Source organism: Myotis daubentonii, chromosome 4, assembly GCF_963259705.1.
Source record: "Myotis daubentonii chromosome 4, mMyoDau2.1, whole genome shotgun sequence".
NCBI classification, from domain to species: domain Eukaryota; kingdom Metazoa; phylum Chordata; class Mammalia; order Chiroptera; family Vespertilionidae; genus Myotis; species Myotis daubentonii.
This window is the reverse complement of record NC_081843.1, coordinates 63,685,535-63,713,102: the sequence shown is the minus strand read 5'-3', so window position 1 is coordinate 63,713,102 and position 27,568 is coordinate 63,685,535. Positions and strand designations below refer to the sequence as shown.

At 37.5% G+C, this 27,568-nt stretch overlaps 1 long non-coding RNA gene across 1 annotated transcript in view; it reads right to left on the bottom strand.

The window, feature by feature from the left end:
* Positions 1-27,568, bottom strand: part of LOC132233429 (uncharacterized) — a 50,689-nt gene that overhangs the window by 9,174 nt on the left and 13,947 nt on the right. The window contains exons 4-5 of the long non-coding RNA XR_009452625.1: positions 16,538-17,750; positions 15,611-15,706 (exon numbers count right to left, since the gene is read on the bottom strand). This is a non-coding gene — a long non-coding RNA (uncharacterized LOC132233429). The remainder of the gene's footprint in view (positions 1-15,610; positions 15,707-16,537; positions 17,751-27,568) is intronic.

The following is a 27,568-nucleotide window of genomic DNA, read 5'->3' as shown; positions in this document are numbered from 1 at the left end:
CTCATCACCCTCCAATCACCAATCACCGGATCGGCCCCTTGACCAGGCCTGAGGCCTCTGGCAGAGGTGTCAGGCCTGGGCAGGGGACCCCCAGCTCCCCGCGGTTGCAGGCTCCGCCCCTACCAAGGCCTAACGCCTCTGGCTGAGGCGTCCGGCCCAGGCAGCGGGGACCCGCAGCTGCAGCGGCCCTGCAATCGTGGGCTCTGCTTTAGGCCCAGGCAAGGGACGCCTAGCTCCCAGGACTGCCAGCTTTGACCGTGCCCAGCTCCCATCGCTGGCTCCACCCCTACTTCCTGCTACCACTGGCCAGGGCGGCAAAGGCGCCTGATTCTCCGATCATGGCCCTGCCCCCCAGCTCTTAGCTCCCCACTGGGTTTCTGATCACTGTCAGTGGCAGGGGGCTTCTTCCTGCTTTCCCTTTCGCCTCCTTGCATTGTGCCTACATATGCAAATTAGCCGCCATCTTGTTGGCAGTTAACTGCCAATCTTAGTTGGCAATTAATTTGCATATAGCCCTGATTAGCCAATGAAAAGGGTATCGTCGTACGCCAATTACCATTTTTCTCTTTTATTAGATAGGATGTTCCTCTTTTTCCCCCCATAGTTCCCCTCCACCTGGTTCCCGCACCACCCCATGCCCTTACCCCCCACCACTGTCCTCATCCATAGGTGTAAGATTTTTGTACAAACTCTTCCAGCAGCCTTCACACCCCCTTCCCCCTGAGAATTGTCAGTCTACTCCCTTTATATGCCCCTGATTCTATTATATTCACCAGTTTATTCTGTTCATCAGATTTTTTTTATTGACTTGATTTTTAGATTCACTTATTGATAGATATGTATTTGTTGTCACTTTGTTGTTCATAATTTTTATCTTTACCTTTTTCTTCTTCCTCTTCTTAAAGAATACCCTTCAGCATTTCATATAATCCCGGTTTGGTGGTGATAAACTCCTTTAGCTTTTTCTTGTCTGTGAAGCTCTTTATCTGACCTTCAATTCTACATGATAGCTTTGCTGGGTAGAGTAATCTTGGTTGTAGATTCTTGCTATTCATCACTTTCAATATTTCTTGCCACTCCCTTCTGGCCTGCATGGTTTCCATTGAGAAATCAGCTGACAGTTGTATGGGTACTCCCTTGTAGGTAGCTAACTATTTTTCTTTTGCTGCTTTTAAGATTCTCTGTCTTTTGCTCTTGACATTTTAATTATGATGTGTCTTGGTGTAGTCCTCTTTGGATTCCTCTTATTTGGGGTTCTCTTCACCTGGACTTCTAAGTCTATTTCTTTCACCAGGTAGGGGAAGTTTGCTGTCATTATTTCTTCTAATAGGCTTTCAATATCTTGCTCTCTCTCTTCTTCTGATACCCCCATAATTCGGATGTTGGTACGTTTGAAGTTTTCCCAGAGGCTCCTTACACTATCTTCATATTTTTGGATTCTTTTTTCTTTTTGCTTTTCCGGTTGGGTGTCTTTTGCTTCTTCGTATTTCAAATCTTTGACTTGATTCTTGGGATCCTCTAGTCTTCTATTGGATCTCTGTATATTATTCTTTATTTCAGTCAGTGTATGCTTAATTTCTGACTTGTCCTTTTCCATTTTTTTTGGCATTCTCATTAAGATCCTTGAAGGTCTCACTAAGTTCCTTGGAATGCTTCTAGAAGATTCTTGAGTAACCTTATAACTGTAGTTTTGAACTCTAAATCCAGTAATTTGCTTTCCTCCATTTCTTTCATTTGTGATATGTTTCTTTGTCTCTGTATTTTGGCTGCTTCCCTGTGTTGATAGAGTGGCTTGTGTAGTAGGTGTCCTATTGGGCCCAGTGGCTCAGCCTCCCCAATCACCTGAGGTGGACACTCTTGTTGCACCCCTTTGTGGGCTGGGTGTACAGTCTTGTTGTAGTTAAGCCTTGATTGCTGTTGGTATCCCTGGGAGGAAATGATCTCCAGACCAATTGACTGCAAGGACCCACTGTGTCTATAGTAGAAGAACTGCTGTGCTGGAGACACCCTTATGGGGCAGGACTTGCGTCAGTGGGGCTTTGGTGCTCACTGAGTCTGCCTCTTGAGTGTGTCACTTATGGATGTGAGGAGTTGAAATCTGGTATCTGACCACTGGGTACACTGGCTCCTGGATCTCCAAGGAGGCGCAAATTCAACCACTGTGTGAGTCCGCCCAGCAGGCGCTACCGCAAGATCTGCAGATTTCTCCTCTTTGTTTGGGGTTTGGAGATTTTGGAGCTCTCTGACCCAGCTGCAGTTTGTTAGGTTAGGCTGCAAAAGGGCAGGTGATCCATTTGCACCACTGGGCACAGTTTGGGTGGGGTTGTAAATTGAGTGGGGCGGGGTCTCAGAGAATCACCAGGGCGGAGCAAACAGCGATGGCTGTCGTCAGCCGTCTCCATGACTCCGCGCCTCTCCACGCCTCTCCTCGCGTCTCAGTGTCTCTGTGTCCCTGAGTCCCCGAGTCCCGCACCCCCACAGTAACAATGATCCCTGCAAGATAGCCACCCTCGCTTTCCAACCCAATGCCAAACAGTCCAGTTTCTCCCCGTAGGAGTCTGGGTCCCTAGAGTCTCGCCAGGAATGAGTTCAGTGCAGTCGGGAGCTTGTATCTCCCAATTGAAAAAAAACATGCAACCAGGTGCATCCCGGTTCGCGTGCCTCTGTACCTCTGCTCTTGGCACCTCCGCATCTCCTACCCAGCCTCAATGCGCTTTTTTCTTTCCTTCTAGTTGTGGAACTTCCACTCAGCCAGCTTTCCCGTGGTTCATCTTTTCATTGTAGTTTTAATGTGGTTGTGGGGGGCGGCACGTACAGTTATATACCTTATGCCGCCATCTTGGTTCTCCAGAATATTTTTTTAAAATCACACAATCTTTCAGTCAGTTATTCATGTGTTTTCAAAACTCAGCATTTATTTTAGTCAGATTTTACATTAGGCATTTACCTAAAGAAATTACCTGATTAAATTCATTACCTCCAGCATGTTTGAACTGATCCTTCAAGGCTGCTGCTTTGATTATTTTGGTGATTCCTTTCACACAGGTAATATAATTAATTTAAGTCTGACAAATTATTAAGGAGTATAAATATAGTCAGATTTATTTTTTAAATGTGAAAATTTATTTTAAGAATGAATAAATTAGTGAGCAATCACATTTCAAAGGGTCCTTCATTATTCAATGAATTTATTTTCAGGAGTTATTTTATTAATGTCCTTACTGTACTCAAAATATAATTAAGTTTGCCAAAATATTATATGCACACAGCTTATCAGAAATATCAACTATTTTGAAATAAGTACAATGTCAATGAATTTTCTTAATTGAAGAAGACTGTATCATTGTATTTACATATGTATTCACCACTAAGGAAAAATTAATTGCACTGATGACAAGAGTGAAGTTGATTTAATAATTTACCACTTGATAAATGGTAAATATGGTTTTTAATTTTGGAAAAGAGCTTCTGTGTTTAATCTAATGATGACAATGATGATGATGATAGGTAGGTAGCATTTATTGAATGTGCTGAACACTGCTGTATGTACTTTACATGGATTATCTAATTTAATCTTCATGACAACCCTATGAAATTGATACAATTATTATTCTCACTTATAGAACATTTATCACCACCAAACCAGGATTATATGAAATGCTGAAGGGTATTCCTTAAGAAGAGGAAGAAGAAGAAAATGGTAAAGATAAAAATTATGAACAACAAAGTGACAACAAATACATATCTATCAACAAGTGAATCTAAAAATCAAGTGAATAAAAAATCTGAGGAACAGAATAAACTGGTGAATAGAATAGAATCAGGGACATAGAAAGGAAGTGGACTGACAATTCTTGGGGGGAAGGGGGTGAGGGGGGTGTGGGAAAAGTCTCAATAAAAATCTTATACCTATGGATGAGGACAGTGGTGGGGGTGGTAAGGGCATGGGGTGGGAACCGAGTGGAGGGGAGCTATGGGGGGGGGGAGAGGAACAACTGTAATAATCTGAACAATAAAGATTTATTTTATAAATAAATAAATAATAAAATCAAATGAATAAAAAAGCTGATCAACAGAATAAACTGGTGAATGTAACAGAATCAGGGGCATGGAAAGGGAGCAGACTAACAATTCTCGGGGGGAAGGGGGTGTGGGGGTGTGGGAAAAGAGTGGACAAAGATCTTACACCTATGGTCGAGTACATAGGTATAACTACCACTAGGCATAACTACCACCAGGCCCCCCGTGCGGGGGCGAAGACCTGGGGTGGGGTGGGAACTGGATGGAAGGGAGCTATGGGGGGAAAAAAGAGAAAAATCTGTAATAATCTGAACAAAAAAGATTTAAAAAAAAAAAGTTTTCCAGGTAACCTCCATGCTGTCTCAAAGGGTAAGAGATCCTTCTTTTTCACTGCTGCATAGTATTCCATGGTATAAATGTACCACAGCTGTTTTATTCACTCATCTACTGATGGGCACTTGGGCTGTTTCCAGACCTTAGCTATTGTAAATTGCACTGCTATGGACATAGTGTGTATATATTCTTTCTGATTGGTGTTTCGGGTTTCTTAGGATATATTTCTAGAAGTGGGCTCACTGAGTCAAATGGCAGTTCCATATTTAATTTTTTGAGGAAACTCCATACTGTTTTCTATAATGGCTACAACAGTTTGCATTTCCACCAGCAGTGTATTAGGATCCCCTTTTCTCTGCAACCTCGCCAGCATTGTCATTTGTTGATTTGTTGATGGTAGCCATTCTGACAGGTGTGAGGTGATACCTCATTGTCATTTTAATTTTTATCTCTCTGATGATTAGTGACTTTGAGCATGTTTTCATGTGTCTCTTGGCCTTCCTTATGTCTTCTTTCAAAAAGTATCTATTTAAATCTATTGTCCATTTTTTGATTAGGTTGTTTGTTTTCCTTTTGTTAAGTTGCATGAGTTCCCTGTAAATGTTGGAGATTAAACCCTTATCGGAGATATCATTGGCAAATATGTTCTCCCATGCAATGGGTTTTCTTGTTGTTTTTTTGGTTTCTTTTGCTGTGCAGAATCTTTTTATTTTGATGTAGGCCCATTTATTTATTTTCCCTTTAGTTTCCATTGCTCTAGGAGCTATGTCGATGAAGATATTGCTTTGGCATATATTTGAGATATTGCTGCCTGTGGATTCCTCGAATATTTTTATGGTTTCCGTCTTACGTTTAAGTCCTTTATCCATTTTAAGTTTATTTTTGTGTATGGTGTAAGTTGGTGGTCTAGTTTCATTTTTTTGCATGTGTCTGACCAAGTTTCCCAGTACCATTTATTGAAGAGACTGTCTTGACTCCATTGTATGTTCTTGCCTCCTTTGTCAAATATTAATTGGGCATAGTGGTTTGGGTTGATTTCTGGGTTTTCTATTCTATTCCATTGGTCTATATGTCTGTTCTTGTGCCAATACCAGGCAGTTTTGAGAACAGAGGCTTTGTAATACATCTTGATATCTGGTATAGAGATCCCTCCTACTTTGTTCTTCTTTCTCAGGATTGCTGCAGCTATTCAGGGTTTTGTTTTGTTTTTTTTTATTCCAGATGAATTTTTGGAGTGTTCTTTCTAGGTCTGTGAAATATGCCATGGGTATTTAAATTGGGAGTGCATTGAATTTATAGATTACTTTGGGTAGTATGGACATTTTAATGATGTTGATTCTACCAATCCATGAACACGGTATGTTCTTCCATCTGTTTATGTCTTCCTCTATCTCTTTTTTCAAAATCTTGTAGTTTTCTGAGTACAGGTCTTTTACCTCCTTAGTTAAGTTTATTCCTAGGTATCTTAATTTTTTTTGGTGCGATGGTAAATGGGATTGTTTTTTTAGTCTCTCTTTCTGTAAGTTAACTCTTGGTGTATAGAAATGCCATAGATTTCTTGGCATTAATTTTGTATCCTGCTACTTTGCCAAATTCATTTATTAAGTCTAATAATTTTTTGATAGAATCTTTAGGGTTTTCTATGTACAGTATCATGTCATCTGCGAATAATGACAATTTTACTTCTTTTTTTCCAATTTGGATGCCTTTTATTTCTTCTTGTTGTCTGATCGCTATGGCTAGAACTTCTAGTACTATGTTGAACAGGAGTGGTGAAAGCGGGCATCCCTGTCTTGTTCCTGTTCTTAAGGGAAATGGTTTTATTTTTTGCCCATTGAGTATGATGTTGGCTGTAGGTTTGTCATATAAGGCTTTTATTATGTTGAGGTATGATCCTTCTATTCCCACTTTGCTGAGTATTTTTATCAGAAAAGGGTGTTGGACTTCGTTAAATGCCTTTTCTGCATCAATCGATATGATTATGTGATATTTGTCTCTTAGTTTGTTTATGTGATGTATCACGTTTATTGATTTGCGGATATTGTATCAGCCTTGCATCCCTGGAATAAATCCCACTTGGTCATGGTGTATAATTTTTCTAATGTAATGCTGGATCTGGTTTGCTAGAATTTTGTTGAGGATTTTAGCATCTACATTCATCAGGGATATTGGCCTGTAATTCTCTTTCTTTGTGGTGTCTTTATCTGGTTTTGGGATTAGGGTAATACTGACTTCATAGAAAGAGCTTGGAAGTGTGCCTACCTCTTGAATTTTTTGGAATAGTCTGAGAAGGATTGGTTTCAGTTCTTTGAACGTTCGGTAAAACTCCCCTGTGAAGCCATCTGGTCCAGGGATTTTGTTTGCTGGAAGCTTTTTGATTACTGTTTCAATTTCATCAGTAGTTATCGGCCTATTCAGGTTTTTTTATTCTTCCTGATTGAGTTTTGGAAACTTGTATTTTTCTAGGAATGTGTCCATTTTGTCGAGGTTATCCAGTTTCTTGGAGTAGAGGTGTTCATAGTATTTTTTTACAATCCTTTGTATATCAGTAGAATCAGTTGTCACTTCACCTCTTTCATTTCTGATTTTGTTTATTTGGGTCCTCTCTCTTTGTTTCTTGGTGAGCCTGGTGAGAGGTTCATCAATCTTGTTTATCCTTTCAAAGAACCAGCCCTTGGTTTCATTGCTCTTTTGAATTGTGTTGTATATTTTTTTTGTGTGGTGTGTTTTTTGTTTTTGTTTTGTTTGTTTTTTTTTTTGGTCTCTATGTCATTATTTCTGTTCTGATCTTTATTATTTCCTTTCTTCTGGATACTGTGGGCTTTTCTTGTTGCTCTCTTTCTAATTCTTTAAGTTGCAAGGTTAGGTAATTTATTACCAGTTTTTCTTGTTTTTTGAGGTAGGCCTGTAGAGCTATGAACTTGCCTCTCAGGACTGCTTTCATTGTGTCCCATTGATTTTGGATTGTTGTGTTTTCATTGTCATTTGTTTCCAGGATGTATTTTATATCTTCTTTGATCTCTTTGGTAACCCAATCATTGTTTAATAGCATGCTATTTAGCCTCCAACTGTTTGGTTTTTTTTTCATTGTTTTTATTGTAGTTTATTTCTAGTTTTATGCCATTGTGATCTGAGAAGATGCTTGTTATGATTTCTATCCTCTTGAATTTGAAGAGACTCTGCCTGTATCCTAATATGTGGTCTATCTTTGAAAATGTCCCGTGTGCACTGGAGAAGAATGTATATTCTGTAGCTTTGGGGTGAAATATTCTGAAGATGTCAATTAAGTCCATCTGATCTAGTGAGTCATTTAGGATTGCTGTTTCTTTGCTGATTTTTTTGTTTAGAGGATTTATCCAGTGGTGTCAGTGTGGTATTAAAGTCCCCTACTATGTATTGCTATTGATCTCTCCCTTCATATCTTCCAGAAGTTGTTTTATGTATTTGGGTGCTCCTGTATTGGGTGCCTATATGTCTACCAGAGTTATATCTTCTTGTTGAATTGCTCCCTTTAGTTTATGTAGTGGCCTTCCTTATCTCTTGTTATGGCCTTTACTTTGAGGTCTATTTTGTCAGATATAAAAATTGCTACCCTAGCTTTTTTCTCATTTCCATTTGCCTGAAAAAAATTTTCCCATCCCTTCACTCTCAGTCTGTGTGAATTCTTTGTTCTCAGGTGGGTTTCTTGTAGACAGCAAATATATAGGTCATATTTTCTTATCCATTCAGCTACCCTATATCTTTTGATTGGTGCATTTAATCCATTTACGTTTAATGTTATTATTGATAAGTACTTGTTTGTTGTCACTTTTATTCTTAATATTTGTGTTTCTTCTTGCCTTTCTGTTTCTTCTTTTTAAAGAAGTCCCTTTAGCATTTCTTGCATTGCTGGCTTGGTAGTAATAAACTCTCTTCGCCCTTTTTTGTTTGTGAAGCTCCTAATTCCACCTTCAATTTTGATTGATAGCCTTGCTGGGTATAGTATTCTTGGATTCAGTCCCTTGCTTTGCATCACTTTGTATATTTCATTCCATTCCCTTCTGGCCTGGTGTGTTTCTGTTGAAAAATCAGTTGATATTCTAATAGGAGCTCCCTTGTAAGTAACTTTCTGTCTCTCTCTCTCTCTGGCAGCCTTTAGGATTCTTACTTTGTCGTTGGTATTTGCCAATTTAATTATGATGTGTCTTGATGTCAGTCTTTTGGGGTTCATCTTGTTTGGGACTCTATGTGTTTCTTGGACTTGCATAGTTTTTTTCTTGCCAATATCAGGGAAGTTTCCTGTTATTATTTCTTCAAACAGGTTTTCTATTCCTTGCTTCTCTTCCTCTCCTTCTGGTACTCCTATTATGTGAATATTGTTTCGTTTTGTGTTGTCCCAAAGCTCCCTTAGGCTCTCCTCTTGCTTTTTAAATCTTCTTTCCAGTTGCTGCTGTGTTTGTGTGCTTTTTCCTACACTGTCTTCTAATTCACTGATGCGGTCCTCAGCCTCTTGTAGTCTACTGTTAAGCCTTCCATTGTGTTCTTTATTGCAACTATGTCATTCTTCATCTCCTCTTGGTTCCTTTTCATGTTGGTGACATTCTCATTCAGCTTCTTATTATGTATTTGTCATTGATTTGTGTGTATTTGTTATCCAGCCATTTGAGCATCCTTATAACCATTACTCTGAATTATTTCTCTGATATGTTGCTAGCCTCAGTTTCATTTAACTCCCTCTCTGGTGATCTTTTTTTTCTTTCCTTTGGGGATTGCTTTTTTGTCTTCCCATGTTTTGCTGTAATGTTTTAATTGTAGATCCAATTGCTTTGCTACTTAGGCTCTTTTGGGAATGGTGCTACTGGTGTGATATCTCAGGTCTCCTGGGCTTGGTAATCTAGCGTAGCTCCCTACTTGAGCTATTTGGGTTCTCCTATGTATGCCTATGAGTTGGAAATGCGCAACTGCGGTGTCTAGAAGTCAGCAGCAGCCATGGAGCCATGGAGGGCAGTGTCCCAATTTTTGCTGTCTTATGCCCTTGGTGGAAGTTGTGTGTGCCCAGCGGAGACTCACAGTGGCACTGAAAGAGCATGCAACTGTAGTATCCAGAGTTCTGCAGCTGTGGGGTGGGCAGACTCAGTTTTTGCTGCTGCACCTATGGTGGATAGGCACACACTCCCAGTGGCCCCTCACAGGGGCACCAGCGGTGCATTTGCCAGCTTGGCTTACTGAAGCACTCTGAAGGGCCCTGGCACTGAAGCCACATAATTGAAGCATCTGTGGGAAGTTATCCAGGGTGAGTGAATTCAGAATTTCTACTGTTGGGGGGAGTGTGTCCCTATTTGTCCAAGATCTCACCTAGCGGGGGCTCACAGCAGCTCCCACGAGCGCTCTGTCATAGATGAGCTCTGGGTGCCTGCTCCTTGGAAATGCGCAACTGTGGCAGTGAGTTAGCCGGCGCAGTGCTCTGACACACTCTGAGGGGCCCTGGTGCTAAAGATGCATAGCTGGGTTGTCTGTGGGCAGTTATTCAGGAAGAGGGAATTCAGAATTTCTACTGCAGGGCAGCACGCCCTTGTCTGTTCAAAATCACACCCAGCAGGGGTTTACAACAGCATCCAAGAGCTGCCTATGGAGTGGTGTGCCCTGGAAGTCTGCATGCTGGAAACGCGCAAATGTTGGAAACATATGAATGTGGCATCTGGAGTTCTGCCACTGGGAAGGGGGGAAGTTGCACTTACTGCTGTGGGGAGTGGTGCACCCTTGGAGGCAGAAGTTCCAGGGTCCGCGGGTCTGAGGGTGGGGCAGCAGGATTTTGGTTGGAGTGGCTGCTGGGTTGCGGGGCAGTGTCCAAGACCTGTCTGGGTGGTAGTGCTGATGAGTTTCTAGAAGAGGCCACTCTCCCCTTCAAGATGGCATGGGCTCCGTGCCCAAGTCCTGCAGTCCGGGGAGTGCCCACAGCAGTGGTAGTCTCTCCCTGTCCAAGAGAGCCTGGTCTGCCAGCCTCTGCAGCTCCTGCCGGATTTAACTGTCCCTCACTCACTCACACACACACATCCACACACTCTCCTTTCATCCCCTCACTCACTCACTTCCTATCCCTCACCTCCGTCCTGCCAGCCGCCATCTTTTTTTTCTTATATAACATTTTTAAAGACAATGGAATAGCAACAAAACAATTTTTAGATAAATATAAATAAATCTTATTTATTAAAGAAACTAAGTTAGAAAGCACGGGAACATTGACACACTAATTACTCTGCTTTACATAGGACTAGAAAGTATAACAGCACAATTCTGTGATCCTTATATATACAAATTTTCCCTTAACTTTGATGATTTTGCCTTTGTTGGAAACACAGAATTACTTTATCATATGCAATTCTATTATTAGTAAGAGGATCTCATAATAACTCTGTTACACAACTAGGGCCCTACATTCCCATGCCTGAGAATTTTCAATGAAGGGACCTCACTTTTACTAAGGTAATAACTGAATTTTGTTCAAGATTCTCAAATTTTGAGTATATCACATTAAAAAGCACTCACTTTATTTTCAATTGCTTGGGTGGATGGGATTAAAGAAAATGCAGCTGTACTATAAGAATTTTCTGCTACTGAACTGCCAATGTAGTTATATATGAAGAATTCTTATTAAGTCAAAAGAGAACAGAGTGCATTTCAAAGCAGAATTGACCCCCTGGATTCAGTTTTACCAATGGAAAGATTACAGTCACTATAGACTCTTCTCCCTACTCAAAAAGAGACCCTCTCTACTAATTACCATTAAAATGCTCCACATTTTTAAGTTTGCAGCATCATGGCCTCATTACAAATTAGGTATTTAGAGAAAACTGCATTTCCTTTAAAAGAAAATGTTAAGTATGTACAATTCCTCCATCATGCATTTTTTAAATACTAACTGTTCTTGAAACCTTGACTCAGGCAAATGCTCAAGGAGATTATAGAGCTGATATAAGTATGGGTTTTATGCCTGATGGTAAATTATTCTAAAGATTTTTTTATTGTGAAAAATGACATCACCATTGTGAATTCTGCTCTGGAATACAAAGGCAGGAATTACATTGCGTTGTTAAAATGTTAGCAACTACATTTCATTTTTTGAAGAGGCAATTTAGTTTTCTGAAAGAAAGACTTGATTATATCTCTTATTACTGTTGTAAGAATTTGATACATCACAAAATATAAGAGTTACAGCATGTGCCAACTATCAACCAGGAAAAATGAACATGATTCATAATTCACTTTGAGAATGTCTAGTTAGTCAATCAAGTGATTTGTAATCATGAAGGCTGCCATAAATTGGATGAATAATGAGCCACAGTAAAACCCCTGGATTTTTTTAGTATTCTTATTTCATTATGTGACTTTTATTGCTATTTTTAATCTCTGTTTCTCAGCATCACAAATTAAATCACATATTTACTTAGAATTTTTTTCTACTAAATAGGCTAAAGGATATACAAGTTGAATGGCCAGAGTATTTAATGTCTTCCTACAAAATTAAAAGTCTTCATGTTTATAGCTGGAGCAAAGAAAATTGCATTCCTTCCAACCTCCTCAACACTTGCCTCATTTTATCTAAATTATTTAGTGAATATGCTATTTCAGCACAGCTCATTCTAATTCAGTATATTTTCTTAAGTTGTTTTATATAGTCTAAAACAAATAAAATCATTTAACAGAATCTAGTTGTTATCAGAAGTCTTAAGCTTGCTTTTAATATTTTAATTGCATAGCATTTCCTCAGTTAAAATTATAATATAAGCTGATGGCCAAAGAACATTTTACCTCTAATCCATATAATCTTATTAAATTATAAACAGAGAAAATATAAATCAACTTAAAGCTTGGCATATTATTAAAAGGATGTGATAAATTAGTGTTTTTCAAAATGTAAAACTACTAAGCTATGTAAGACTTTGTCATTCTGATAATACTGACCATTAGTCAGGAGTGTATTACATAAGAACTACAGTTTAAAGCAAAAGGAGCTTTAAATGTGATAACCAATAGGCTCATTTTTTACTTCCTTTTCATAATTTTCAAGCAGAAGGGTCCTTTTCCAACTTTAGATTGATTATGACATGACACCAGAGCACATGTGGGCCTCTTTAAAGAAAGTAATAGAGTCCTTGAGTCAAGATCTATCATACTCATTATTGAAATACTAGAGGCCCTGTGCACGAAATTTGTGCGTGGGTGGGGGGGACATCCCCTCAGCCCAGCCTGCACCCTCTCCAATCCAAGGCCCCTCAGGGCAGTCGGACAACCCTCTCACAATCCAGGACCACTAGCTCACCTGCCTGTCTGCCTGATCGCCCCTACTGGCCCCCCTGCCAGCCTGATCACCCATAACCACCTCTGCCTGCCAGCCTGGTCGCCCCCAACTGCCGCCAGCACGGTCGCTCCTTAATGACTCCCCCCCACTGGCCTGGTCTCCCCCAACAGCCCCACTCTGTTGGCCTGGTTGCCCCTAATTGCCCCCCCATCGGCCTGGTCACCCCTTAATGCCCCCCATGCAGGCCTGATTGCCCCAAATTGCCCCCCTGCCAGCTTGGTCATCCCTCACTGCCCTCCTCTTCTGGCCTGGTCGCCCTTAACTGCACACCCCTACTGACCTGGTTGCCTCTAACTGCCCCCCCCCTGCTGGCCTGGTTGCCCCCAACTGCCCCCCCTGCTGGCTTGGTCGCCTCTCACTGCCCCCCCCCCCCCGCAGCTGGCTTGGTTGCCACCAACTGTGCCCCCTGCCGGCCTGGTCACCCCACACAGCCTGTTTGGTCGTCTGTTTGGTCATCCGTTCGGTTGTGATGGCCACTGGTTCTTTATATAGAGAGATATTTATGAAAAATCAACTACCTAAATTTTATGGGTAAATTTCCAATAATAAATGTTTGGTTGTTCAAGATAACAATATCTTAAACTCCAAGAAGCCAATATGATTATAGTGAGAACTCAGGGAACTATTTTCTACATTGAATGGCCCCTGAAAAGTACAGCAATACTCCACCTTAGAATTACTTTATCAGTCCTGTCATACCAACTATGAGAATCATCTTTTCTTTAAAAAAATTTATCTTTTCTTTCCTATCAAGATTAACCAACCATTCCTTCATTCATTCACTCAGTGATTCAAAAATGTTTATTAAGAAGCTACTATGCTCCTCCTTGTGCTAAAAACTGAGGATATAAAAATTAGACACACCACCTTTTTATTTGCCCTTAAGAAATACATAGTCTAGTTAAAAAGAGACATATAAATAAGTGCAATAAAATATAGGTTCTAGAATAACCTATGTACAGGAAAGGCTTAAGAAGGTAAAGTTCACCCGGCCAGCGTAGCTCAGTGGTTGAGCATCGATTTATGAACAAGGAGGTCACAGTTCGATTCCTGCTCAGGGCACATGCCTGGGTTGCAGGCTCGATCCCCAATCCCGGGCATGCACAATGCAGCCAATCACTAATTCTCTCTCCTCATTGATGTTTCTGTCTCTCTCTCTCTCTCCCTCTCCCTTCCTCTCTGAAATCAATTTTAAAATATATATTAAAAAGAAGAACGTAAGATTCACTGGCAGAGGTCAGTAGTCAGGAAAGGCTTCAAAAAAATAACAAAGCTGAGTCTTAAATGAAAAGTTGCTACTTACCAGGAGCAAAGAGGAAAGATCATAATGGTAAGAAGGAAAATATAATGAAGATTAAAAAGTACCAAATAACAAATCATGGTAGGATGACTACAAGCTATTTAGTCTAAGACCGACATGTAAGGAGTATATATATTAAGTGGTAAGGGAGGGCTGCCAGAGGTAAGCCTAAAGCAGTACGCTATGGCTCAATAACAAAAGACCTTGTACACACACTAAAGAGAACACAATCTATCTTTTATAAACAATAGAAACCATCAAAGGATTTTAAGTATAAAAATCATAGGATCATAGATTTCCATGATGTCTAAACAACTTATGCATTTAGCTTTCCTCAAAAATGATCAAACCAACATTTCACATTTAATTATGCATCTGTTAGAGAACTATCACCATTTTAGCCTACCTGTTTTATATTCATATGCAAATGATTTTCCAGAAAAAGGGTCTCAGCCTCTAGCAAACTTGTGAGTAAAATAACAATTCTACTCCCTGAAAAGTGGGGTAGATACTAAAGATACACCAATTTCCAAGGGATTCATCAAGATTCTACTTAAAGAATTCATATATGTGATATATGCACTTGCATATACACACAACATTAAATATTCACAATCTATTGACAGATTGTCCAAAGTTATGCCCACGTGAAGTCACAAAAGCAAATGTTTTGGCCAGTCACATTTTGGTGTGCCTTAATAAGCAATATAAAATCACTGTGAACTAGCCAGACTGTTTCATAAGTGAAGCAGTTCAGTCCTGAGTTACATACATAAAAACTTCATGCAGCTTAACACAGAACTTCTAAATAGTAGACCACAGAAGCTCTGAGGTCATGTATCCACACTTGGAATCCTGGGTCAGCCACTTGTGCAAATTATTAAATTCTTGAGTCTTAGTTTTCTTGTCCATAAACCTGGGGCAATTATTCCTACCTCATATAACTATTGTGAAGATATAATAAGATATAGAAAGCACTTAAGCATAGAACTAAGCAAATATTCATTATTCAATAAATAGTATTTTATTATAACTACAATAGAAATTATTCTAGCTATGACAAACAAGTTTATATACTAACTAATTTTGTTAGACTTGCATTATTAAAGAAATTTCCAAAATCTAGTCCAAATGAAAATGTTTGAGGTAGGCCAAATGTGAAAATAATAATCATTATACTGAGGCAAATCATATAAAATAATGTATTCAAGAAAAAAAAATTTTTTAAATGCATCAAGTTACACTGACTAATTACTTATAAAGCATGGGAAGAAAGAGTCCAATCTTTTTTTTCCAAATACTGAATTTTTAACATCCAGAGGGGAAAATTATCTTGTTTTATGCTAGAAAGTTGTATGAATATATATGCATATATCCATAAGAGGTCAAAAATAAAACCATAGTCCAAATCATCTAGTGGGGAATTTGGAAAAATTGAAATAGTCCAATCTTAATATAGAAATACTCAGAGCCTTTGTGAGGAAAAGAAAATTGTACAATAAAACTTTTTCTCAAATTATAGTGCCATGTTATTACCTCTTTTAATTTTATGGCCTCTTACAAAAAAAAACATATAGTACAGATAGTAAGGCTGGTTATAATCATGTAATGTCATGTACCTGTAGTAAAGGAACCCCTTCTTACAGTTAGGCCTTTCATCTGCCTTCAGTGAGCATCAGTCCTACCAGTCTGTGATCTTGGGATTTGTTTATACCCTGGAAGAAAGAAAATAAAAATGTAATAACAACTGCAACAACCCAAAAAAAGCAGAATACTAGCAAAGCAAGACTATAAAAGAAAATTTACTTTGACAGCCTGACAAATAAATGACTCAATTGAAAACAACTAGAAAAAATGAGGATCAAAGCAACATTAGTAACTGTATCAAGTTATTTCTGTATACTCCCATATGTTTACATATATTCTTGAATATGTACATAATTCATGGTCAGATAAGATTGGTTCAAATCACAAAAGGACTTAGTAGAGTAAAATGAAGTTATGATTATTAAATATGTATTAAATGATATTGACCTAAACTACAGATTGCTAAGCATATACATGACTAACTCTTATAAAATTAAACATATGTAGCCATCCACTATATCTCTGAATAGCAAGCATTAATGATGGTTACCAGTTGAAAGATCAAAATGGAAGAGAATTTTCAGATTGCTAGTGAAATTTCCTGAAATCAGTAATATGTTTTAAAGTAAGTCTAGAACAGGTCATTCTGTTCAGTAAATATTCATCCAAACAAAAGTCATGAATTATAAGTTAGTTAGCATGTGTTATATGGAAATAAGAATGAAGGTGAGAGAGAAGTTAATCAAACTACTTTTAGGTATATTCATAAACACCAAATTATTATTTCCATTCTTTTTCATTGTTAGGTTATTTCTGTGTGATCCTTATACTCAAGTAATAATGCATTATGGTTTAATATCTCATAAAACAAAATTTAAACCAACCTATCACTTGATAAAACGGAAAACATAAAATAATACTAGCATGATCTTTCCTGTATGAAAATGACATTGACTCACCATCCGTAGAGATGAGTTTCAAGTTGTTTTTCCACAATGGAAATGGACTTGCTGATCGAGCCAGTTTCCTTGCCAAAGTTCCCTGGTGAACGAAAGCTTTTATCTGCAGGATGAGTGTTAGTTACCAGTAGTTACAGAAAACAACTAAATTAAATAATCAACATAGAAATTAAACTTGTGCCTTGATCCCAAGCCACTATGTTCTGATGGCCTACAAATAAAGCCACAGAAATATATAAACACTGTATAATACTTACATACAAAGTTGCACATGCATTTCCTTAGACACATTCACTGTATTCTATATTTACTGAACTAAAAATACAATCAGAGCCTGACCTCTATCCTTAAATAAAAATCTTCTGAGCTGTCTTAGATAAAAGAGATTGCTTCTGACATGTAAAATCAGAAGTATATAATGAAAATGCTCCAAACTTGAAAGCATGTCAATTTTACATTCCTCATCACAAGTAGCAATAACTGAGGAAATTAAGAATATTTTTGTTAATGTTAGCGATATTCTCAATAGCATTAAGTGTAATATGACTACAGGCAAAACTACTTTGACATTTCCAGAATTCTCAAAAATATGTCAACTTGTTATGAAGAAAAATATTTTTGTTACTAGCTACAGTGTTCATTCATACTAATACATGCAAAGGTTTTGTAATTAAATATTTCTGATATGAAATTTTATCAGTTGCCTGCTCAATCCCCATAAGAGTTGAAGAGCTGGTTAAACATTACGCAAAGATGTAGTTTTTAAGTATAAGTAAAATTAATGTTATGTGTTTCTTTATTATTTAAAAAAATAAAAGGTTAGATTAACATCTGCTAAAGATGAATGAGAAAGAGTTAACAACTAGGCATAATTCAGACAAACTCACAATGCTAACTATCTATAAGCAAGGCACTCACTATATGGGGGTTCTGTGAACAGGTGGTACGCAATCTCAAAGAAATCACAATATTAATATTATTGAAACATTCCATCTTCCGTTCTACATACTTGTTTGCAATAACAAACAGCTAAATTCTAACCCAGATCCTCCGCCAAAACAAAGGATGAGGTGGGAAAGCATGGCATCATACCAGCTCATTGCAGCTACCACAGGGATGAATCCTGGGGCTCCTCTTGCAAGTGAAGATAAGGAAATTTCAATAGAGATGTTGAGAACATCTGCTACAACCTGTAATGTAGGTCTACTGTCACCTGTAGACAAATAAACTTTGTTAATGTTAAGACACTAAAAATATTTCCAATCACAATTCCATTTTAATGAATCATTCTCTTTAACAACTCTGTGTTACATTCATTACCATCATCCCACACCAACTTACTGAAATTGAGTCGTCCACTGAACTGCAAACCCTACAGTTCCTCTTCATTTCAGTTTCCCATTTCCACAATGCCCAGCTGTGCACCTTACAAATTATAAACTTTTAATAAATGTTTGATAAATTGAAGTTAACTAGTCATCTTACTCCTTCACCTGTTACCCCCCACCCCCAATAATCACTTATTCTAGCTATAGCCACCATTCCCGATGAAAAGACAGGATTATTATTCATTCTGTAAACATTTTTGCTTGAACACCTACGGGGTACCCTGTTAAGTACAATGAATACTAGTGTAAGTAACACCTGATTCCTGTCCTTAAATAACTCAATCTAGTAAGAAAGATAAAGATGGAAATTAGCCATTATAATATCCTGTAATCAGTTTATAACAAGTTTTGTAGAAAGTGCTACAGATACTAAAAGGAAGTGAAAACTGGCTTAGAATAAAAGCTTTAGAAACGAAATGACATGTGAGATGAGTACTAAAGAATGAGTAGCTCCTGGACGGAGGGAGAAATACAGAAAGGGCACTCTCAGTGGAGAGAAGAGATGAAAAATTATAGAGCTGCAAAAGGGCACATGATATTCTGAGAACTTCAAGAGACTTTTGGGAAAGTAGCAGATGAGAAGAAAAAGGCACGAGAAATATTACAGAAATGCCTTATTATGCTAAAAAGCTGGACCTCTGTCCTGACTGAAGGAGGTAAGCCAGGAGAATGACGTGACCATTGAAAAGATGTTGAAAGCAATGGGGAAGATGGGAGGAAGGACAAGACTGAAGGCAAAGGACCAAATCAGACAAGACAAAGCAGGTATGACCTAATGGCTTATGTAATTACGGTGACCCAATTCATCACTAATGACCATTAGGTCTGTTACCCCATATATCTCAAATTTAGATTTATATTTAGAGAATACAGACTCTAATGTATTTTCGAAAACTGTTTATGTGATACGATCTCAATGAAAAATCATGGCAAGAATTACAAAGAAATTACATCAAGATGCCAAAATGTTAATAATGACTAGCTCTAGGTAGTGGGCCTACAGGTCATGTTTTTCTTCTTGTTACTGATATATTTCAAATTTTCTACATGATAATATTTAAAATATATCCTAGGGCAATTGCTTGAAACTTAGCTAAAACTGGCATTAACCCTAAAGGGCTGGAGCCAGGATTCCTTGACAACATAATTGGCCCCGAAACCTCCCTTTAGCACCAAGCCCATATATATATATAAAAAGCCCAGTGACTGAACGGAAAAACTACCAGAATGACCAGTCGACCAGTCGCTATGACGCACACTGACCACCAGGGGGCAGACGCTCAATGCAGGAGCTGCCCCCGATGGTCAGTGCGCTCCCACAGTGGGAGCAGCCACTCAGAGGGCGGGTCCACAGCCACTCAGCTGACCACGATGAGCAGCACTCCCATAGCGTGCCGATCCCCACAGGCCACGCTCCCCGTCAGTGCACGAATCCCATGCACCAGGCCTTTAGTTATACATAAAATGCTCATTCCTACATTAGGATCTAAACTCATGTCCTTTTTGTTTCTTCTGCAACATCTGCTTGCCCTGAATGCCTACCTATATCCCAATTTGATCATACCACCAGCTATACCCATCTTGTACATACAATACCAATAGCTCATTATATGCCCCACACATCATGATATGCAATCATCTTTTATTGAAAGCCTTTTTGAACAGTTCTCCAATTTGTTCTTCCAACAAGATTTTACAAGAATACTAGTGCAAAATCAGTCCTATTCTAGAACAAATATTCACACGAGTCAGCTATAAATATACTAGTGGTCTGGTGCATGAATTCATGCACATTAAAAGGAAATTAATTAGAAGAAATATTTTAATATTGCTATTCACCCTTTCTCTATAATAGAAGTGTCAACCAAATTCACAATCGACAATGACAGATGGAAACACACACGTGCGATTGGCACCAACAAGAGCTTTATAAGTATTGTGCATGCGTGAGTCAACTTAGCCTTTTATAGATATAGAATAAACTTACTTAATTAGACCTGCTTTCTGACTTAGCTAAACTTTTTCCAGCCCAGTGAAGCACACCAACTTCTTTCAGGTAATTGTCAGCAACACAGCAGTAAATATCAACACAAAGCAGATTATTATTGTAGATCATGTAGGGAGAAAAAGGTTAAAATATTTAACTGCAGCAGTGTTTGACTATATTCTGCACAGTGAGAAAACGTGAAGTCATTTTGAAGGTCCACCATTTCTTTTTTTTTTTTTTTTAAGGTCCACCATTTCTTACTTCTTTTCAGTTGGGTGAAGTTTCTAAGCTTTCTAAATCTGTTTTCTAGCTAATGAAAAGAAAATAGGATTTCACCGAGTCTCCTATCTACCTACTCCAGGACTTCTGTGAGGATCAAATGAGGTGAGGCATGGGCAAATGCTTCACAAACATTTGGTTAAAGTGTAAAATGTTTGCATCTGGCTATAAAGCAAGTTGTGTTCCTGGGCTGAAGAAACTCCAAGGAGGCTAGTCGCTATGGAGAGGAAGCCAGGCGTTGCTACATGACATCATAACCCAGAGCCCACAGCAACTGCCTCTGGGCTGGCCATGGGGTCTCGGCAGCAACAGCTATGATTTGGTGAAGTGTCGCTCGCTCTGGGGTAGTGGCAGGGCCTGTGTCCCACTTGGGGGAAGTCGAGCGTTGCTTTGTCGGCCAGGTCCACGCTGCTGCTTCTTGTAAATGTCAAGTGTGCGTCATGGCAGCTCCTGTGTTGAGCATCTGCCCCATGGTGGTCAATATGCATCATAGCAACCAGTCAGACAGTGGGAAGGACACTTAGCATATTAGTCTTTTATTATATAGACTAGAGGCCTGGTGCACGAAATTCATGCACTTAGGGGGGGTCCCTCAGCCCAGCCTGAGCCTTCTTGCAGTCTGGGAGCCCTCAAGGAATGTCTGGCTGAGTGGTGCTCCCCCTGTGGGAGCGCATTGATCACCAGGAGGCAGCTGCTGCATTGAGCATCTGTCCCCTGGTAGTTAGTGTGTGTCATAGTGACCGGTCCTTCCGCCGTTTGGTCTATTTGCATATTAGCCTTTTATTATATAGGATGTGCATATAATTATACTGCTGATTTGATAAACTGCAAATTATGTAAATAACCACTACTAAAGTGTTTCCAAATCTATTGTCTTAGAAAAAAATTGCCTACTGCTATGGGTTGAATTGGGTCCCCCAAAAAAGATGTTGAAATCCTAACTCTCAGTACCTGCAAATGAGACCTTGTTTAAAAATAGGATCTTTGCAAATGATCAAGATAAGATAAGGTCATTAGGATGGGCTCTGATCCAATATGACCAGTATCCTTATGAATAGGGAAAATTTGAACAGAGAGGACACCATATGAAAAGGAAGGCAGGGATTGGGGTGATTTACATCTACAAGCCAAGGAACACCAAAGATTGCCAGCAAATCACCACAAGCTAGGAGAGAGGCATGAAATGGATCCTCTCCCTCACAGCCCTCAGAAGGAACCAACCCTGCCAACACCATGATTTTGTACTTTCAGTCTCCAGAACTGGGAGATAATAAATGTCTGTTGCTCAAGCTACCCCATATTTGTTACTTTGTTACAGCAGCTCTAGCAAAATAATATACCTACTAAGGGAAACCATGATTTTTTTCCCTGAAAGCCACTAAAGACAAAACCATTTTGAAGAAAGATTTCAAATCAGAAATAATAAAATTCCTTGCTATTAAGTTTTCAATCTGGTAGCAAAAGTGCTATTTAATAGCTAAGCCAACCTACTGCCAAAAAAAAAAAAAAAAACACCTCTCAGATATGAGTCATCCTTCATCCTCTAGTACCTTTTATACATACAGCATCACATAAACTCTGGAGAATATCATTACCCTATAAATACCAGAACATGAGAATAACATGAAATTACATAGATGTCCCTTTGTTTTGTAAGAGTGTTGTTCTATGGAATTGTATGTACCTGTGAGTTTCTAATTGACCTATAATAAAATCATAAGGTAGCATAATGAGTTACTTGATAAGGAGCAATCAAATCAACATGGATCAGGAATGGGCTCTGGAGTGACATACTTCAGTTTGAACTCCTGCTCTGTTACTCATCAGCCATGTGATCTATGCAAAAAACCATGTTTGGGCTTCAAATTCTTCATCAGTATAATGGAAAATTTATATTTTACATGAATAGATCAAATAATATATGAGATGTGCTTAATATATAATGATGATAATGGGGTTTTAATAGTTTTATAAAAAGTAATAGTCACCCAAAAAAGAAAGAAAGAAAAAATAAAATTCATAAATTAAGGGTTTACTTTTTTCCTTTATTTGGAATTTATTGGGGTGACACTGGTTAACAAAATTATATACTTTGCTAGAGTAGGACAATAATTAGGCAAGCGTATATGAAAATAAAAGTATTGCCTTTGGCTACTTCCTTACTATAAAATGTAGGATCTTCAAAATCTTTCAACCATTTGCTAAAACTCAAAACACATTTAAATTTATTAATATTGGAACTGAAATACAAATAGGATATTGGTGACTTTGGGCTCTCTCATAGACATCAGTTGGAATGTGGCTTTCAAAGTTCTTATAATAACACTCCTTTATTTCCTCAGATCACTAAGCTCTAGCCAGTCCAAAAAAACTACAACTTAGACTGATATCAGACTGATATAATCCACTGTAACCTTATACCAGGTATTACTGCTGTAGTTTTTGCCTCTTTTTAAATATAAAACTTGTTAAATTAAAATATACATCTCAAAAATGTAACTAGTTGAAAAGGGACTTATTTTGGAATTTATATACTCATTTTGAGAAATGTGTAAATAATGCAAAACCCAGTTGATCACCAAAATTCAAAAGGACCTTGTTATATCTTATAAACATTCTACACAAAATACAAATTATATTTCCACTGCTAATCATAATAGTACTTATAAACTAAAATTTATATCTACACCTACACATTAAATAGAAGAAACTAAATAATTAAGTCCAAAAAGACTACAAATATTATAAAGAGAATGGTAGTATTTTTGTTGACCTTTTTATATAAAAGTTATCTATCTACATTGGTCAAATCTGTTGGAAAATATATCAATAATCCAATACTTGTGAGAAAGCCAAACAGTATTCATTCTTAGCATCTTTTACACTTTGATGAACTATAAATACATATTGAATGCTATACTAAATTCAGTAATATTAGCATCAAAGTAATGTGGGGTCAAGACCAATCATAGGTATTTTTCTAAATACTTATGAAAATATGTTTTGCCTTCATACTTTGTATAATTCCTAACTTAAACTCAAATAGATTTTGTTAGTTGAGATGTAAAAAAAAATGAACCTCCTTCTTGCTAAATAAGCAACATAAAGTCCACTTTTCCAAAAACATTGTTACACAAGTATTTTATTTTTTACTTTTTGCAGAGAAATAATTAGGTTGGCATACTCAAGTTAAACAAAATTACTTATAGTATGAAGAAAAATTCTTAGGCCTTATATTTTTTAAAAACTGACTTGAAGTTAGCAACGGCCATATTCTATTTATTCAAGATACTCTATTAAGAATACAATATCATTTTGATTGACACCAAATTATAATTCTAAGATTTTTTTCAAAAAGTGAAGAATAGAAAAAAAAACTAAATATATTTTCTTTTTTCTTAAAATACTAATATTAATAAATATTAATAAATAACACAAATACATTACATTAAGAAAACATAATCTATTAAATTATTGGCAAAAAGACCATACTGATTATTATACCCCTGAAGGCAGGGATTATGCCTTTATCTACCTCATATACCTTAAACATGACAAGAACTCAATAAAGTGTAATTTTCTATATCTCAAAAACAATAAGCACAACAGTAACATAATTATCCTAAAAATTATGGGAAATAATCCTAGTGAGCAGGCAAGTCTAACATTAATAGAAGAAAATTCTATGTCTCTTACCATAGACAAATTCTGAAGTCACAGCTAAAAATTATGCATTGGTTGTGTCAACAGAAAATATACAATCAATGCCATTTTTGAAATAATCTCAATTTGATCTAAAGTGAAGTCATTAAGAACTGAGTAGAAAAAGTGAAAATATTAAGAAACTATAATCCTACTATTCTAAATGGCAAAAAAATAAATAACCTTTTACCATGTTCTGTTATTTCTGTAAACACCACATAACTTTTCCACAGAGAGCAATTTTCACTAAGAGAGTAAGGTAACACATGTGGATTGTATATGGACTATCCATTCTCATGTCTCACTGGGGTCATTCTGGTTTTGCATTGCTGATTTGGTGGTTAAGATTCCATATTCTCGCCACCATCAGGCAGATTCATATTGTGATCAGGAAGAAAACAGGTTAGCCAGGGGCTTGTTTCCTTTACCCACACCTTTTTCTCATGAATTTCATAAACTTGCTAGAGCAACATGGGGACATTTAACCAGTGCAAAAAATTCCTTACATTACATATTACAGATGTTCACCAGAATTTTCAACTAGACAAGAATTACCTTGTGAAATCTTTACACACACACACACACACACACACACACACACACACACACACACTCCTTTCCTCCAGATAAAAATGCTATAGAAACGAAAGAAATCATATTGGTCTAAGCAAATAAACCAATAATTTAGGCTAAATAAAAGGGATATCTGATTATGTTGGATCTCTCCTCCCCAACCTAATATGCTAGGGAAATTTTCTTACTAGAAGCTGCTGAACACATAAGATAATTGACCTAAACTACTCAGAAAAAAAATGTTATGTGGTTTGCTTGTTAAAACACAACCACCCTGGAAATATTTATAGCATTGGCAAAGCCCCTAGTAGTAGCTTCATCTGCCCTAAAGAAAAATGATTCTATTATTACAAGTTTCCAAGTATGTATTTATAGAAGGAAGCAAATAATTTATTAAACCAACTTTTTGGTCTTGAAGCAACAGATTTTGGAAAAGGTGGTTTTACAATAAGATACGTAACTCCACATCTAGTTATAATGCTATTTTTTTCATAGAAGAGGCATGATACTGTGTGAATATTATGAGTCAAGCCTACTCATCTCAACTAAGAATGAATTAAATTTATTAGAGTGAAATCCTGAGAGAAAACGTACATGCATGTAATTCTAAATTGCCATTTTTAGAATGGGGTTTTTCTCCAAAGGGATTTTAAAATGTGTTTCCACGTTATTCTATTTGTGCTGCTTTCACTTTAGCACTTGGTAAGTTGGTTGCTAAACAGAAACAAAAAGCAAACTTATTTTCAAATAGAAAGTGGCTTGTGATTTGACCACAGAATAAGCTATATTTTTTAAAAAATCTGTCAAAGCCCTAGCTGGTTTGGCTCAGTAGATAGAGTGTCAGCCTGCTGACTAAAGGATACAGGGTTTGATTCCTGTCAAAGGCACATGCCCAGGTTGCAGGCTCGGTCTCCAGTAGGGGGCGTGCAGGAGGCAGCCAATCAATAATTCTCTCCCATCATTGATGTTTCTAACTTTCTCTCCCTCTCCCTTCCTCTCTGAAATCAATAAAAACATATAAAATAATAAAAATATGAAAGACCTGTCAAAGTCCTGACTGCCAAAATATAGTGAAATTGAGATACATGTACACATAAGGAGACACTTGCATTTTCCTGGTCCGGTTACCACACAGAGATCAGGAAATTAACTGTAAAGTAAGGTGCTATCGAAAGCCTCATCATACCCAAACTATTATTCTTTCCAGAAAAGTCCAGAAGGGAACCACAGGCTCTGCAGGACACACAGTGTTCTTCTATAAGTAACTTCCAGGCTGATATGGCTGCAATATTTTTACCCACAGAAAAGATATTCTAAGAGGAAAACTTTCCTGCATGCACAATCCCAAAATCACACAAGCCTGTGGATAGTCCAGAGCAGTGGTCAGTCAGCTAGTACCCAAAAGCTGACAATGTGAACTAAAGAAAAGAGTGCTTGAATGGAAGTCGGGAGAACTAAGTTTTACCAGTATAACCAGCTCTGGGATTTACTATTCTGTTTCGGGCAAGTTAGTTAACTTCTCTGGGCCTCTGTCTTATGTTTGTTTTGTTTTATTTTGTTTCATATGGAAAACAAGAGGTAATCAAAAAACCTTTTGCAATTATGGCCAGGAGGCCACCAGAAAACATGTAGACCTATCCCCGACTTCACAGATGAGGACAATAAAGCAGAGGAACATACCCAGGCATTTGAAAGGACAGTTCACTTATGTCAAAATTCTAGACCATGTAAAAAAAGGTACTTATAAGGCAAAAAGGATTAAAATCATCAAATTTAAGATGATTATCATCGTTTCAGGAAGAGCTTCAGTTGTACTGGTAACATTTCATTTCTCAAATTGAGTTTGGAGTACATGGAGTTATATGTATGATTTTTTTATTTTTTGTTTGAAATAGTTTCTAATCAATTTTTTAAGTAACCACCAAAACATCTTTAACCAAAACATTTCTCTGAAAATTTAAAGGTCAATGGAAATAGTATGTGGTTTCAAACATTCTCCTGCTGAATTTGAAAGGTAAATATCACTGTGTCCCCCTAATATAAGGAAAAAAAAGTGAAATAGGCTATAAATAAATACACACACACACACACACAATCTTCCAGCTTAGTAAAATATAAACAGTACATAAGTGGCACAAAACACAAAATAAACTGTATTATTTATTATTAGTATCATTATTGCCCATTTAAGGATATTGAGAGAGGCCCTGGCAAGGTAGTTCAGTTGGCTAGAGTGTCGTCCTGATACCCCAAGGTTGTGGGTTCGATCCCGGATCAGGGCACATACAAGGATCAACCAACGAGTGCATAAATAAGTGGGACAATGAGTTGATGTTTTTCTTTTCTCTCTCTCCCACTCAAATCAATAATTTCAAAATGTTAAAAATATATATATTGAGAGAAACAATAATAATTTGTACTCCAAACATGCCTAAGGTAAATATATTCAAGAGTCACATCTGAGAGCCTCGTACTCAATCATCAGGTTGTTTGTTTGTTTGTTTTTACTGAGACAAAAAATGAACTGCAATGATTTACCTAAAGTAAGCAAACACTTTTCCAAACCTCTACACGAAACTACCTGTAAAACTAAGTGTCTCTAAAATCTCTGAAATTTTCCAACAAGAAAGTATAGGTCATTCAGCAAAATATATTTACTGTATACTACCATAATAGCTATTTAATTGTTATCATTATGATGCAGATATATAATGGAAACAGATGTTCCTTTTTCCTTTCAGCAAAGCACAGGAAAAGCTCAAACTTGCTGATACTGCATGGACTACTACCATAGCACAATAAAGGAAAAAAGACATTAGCACATGACAATATTAGTTTTTACTACACAACTAATTGCATAAAAAGTATAACTTGAGATCATTAAATCAATATAATTTTCAGCACTACAGAAGGGAAACAAATAGATTTGTATAACCAGCCTATTTCACATCTGCAGTTGGGAAAATACTTCTGAGAAATTAAGTATATGCAAAATACTACCACTACTTTCAGAACACAAGGAAAAGATTGTTGTTCTGTTTTATTTGCTCATGTAACATGAATTGGAATGCTGCCTCTACAGAGGAATTTTTTTAAACAGTG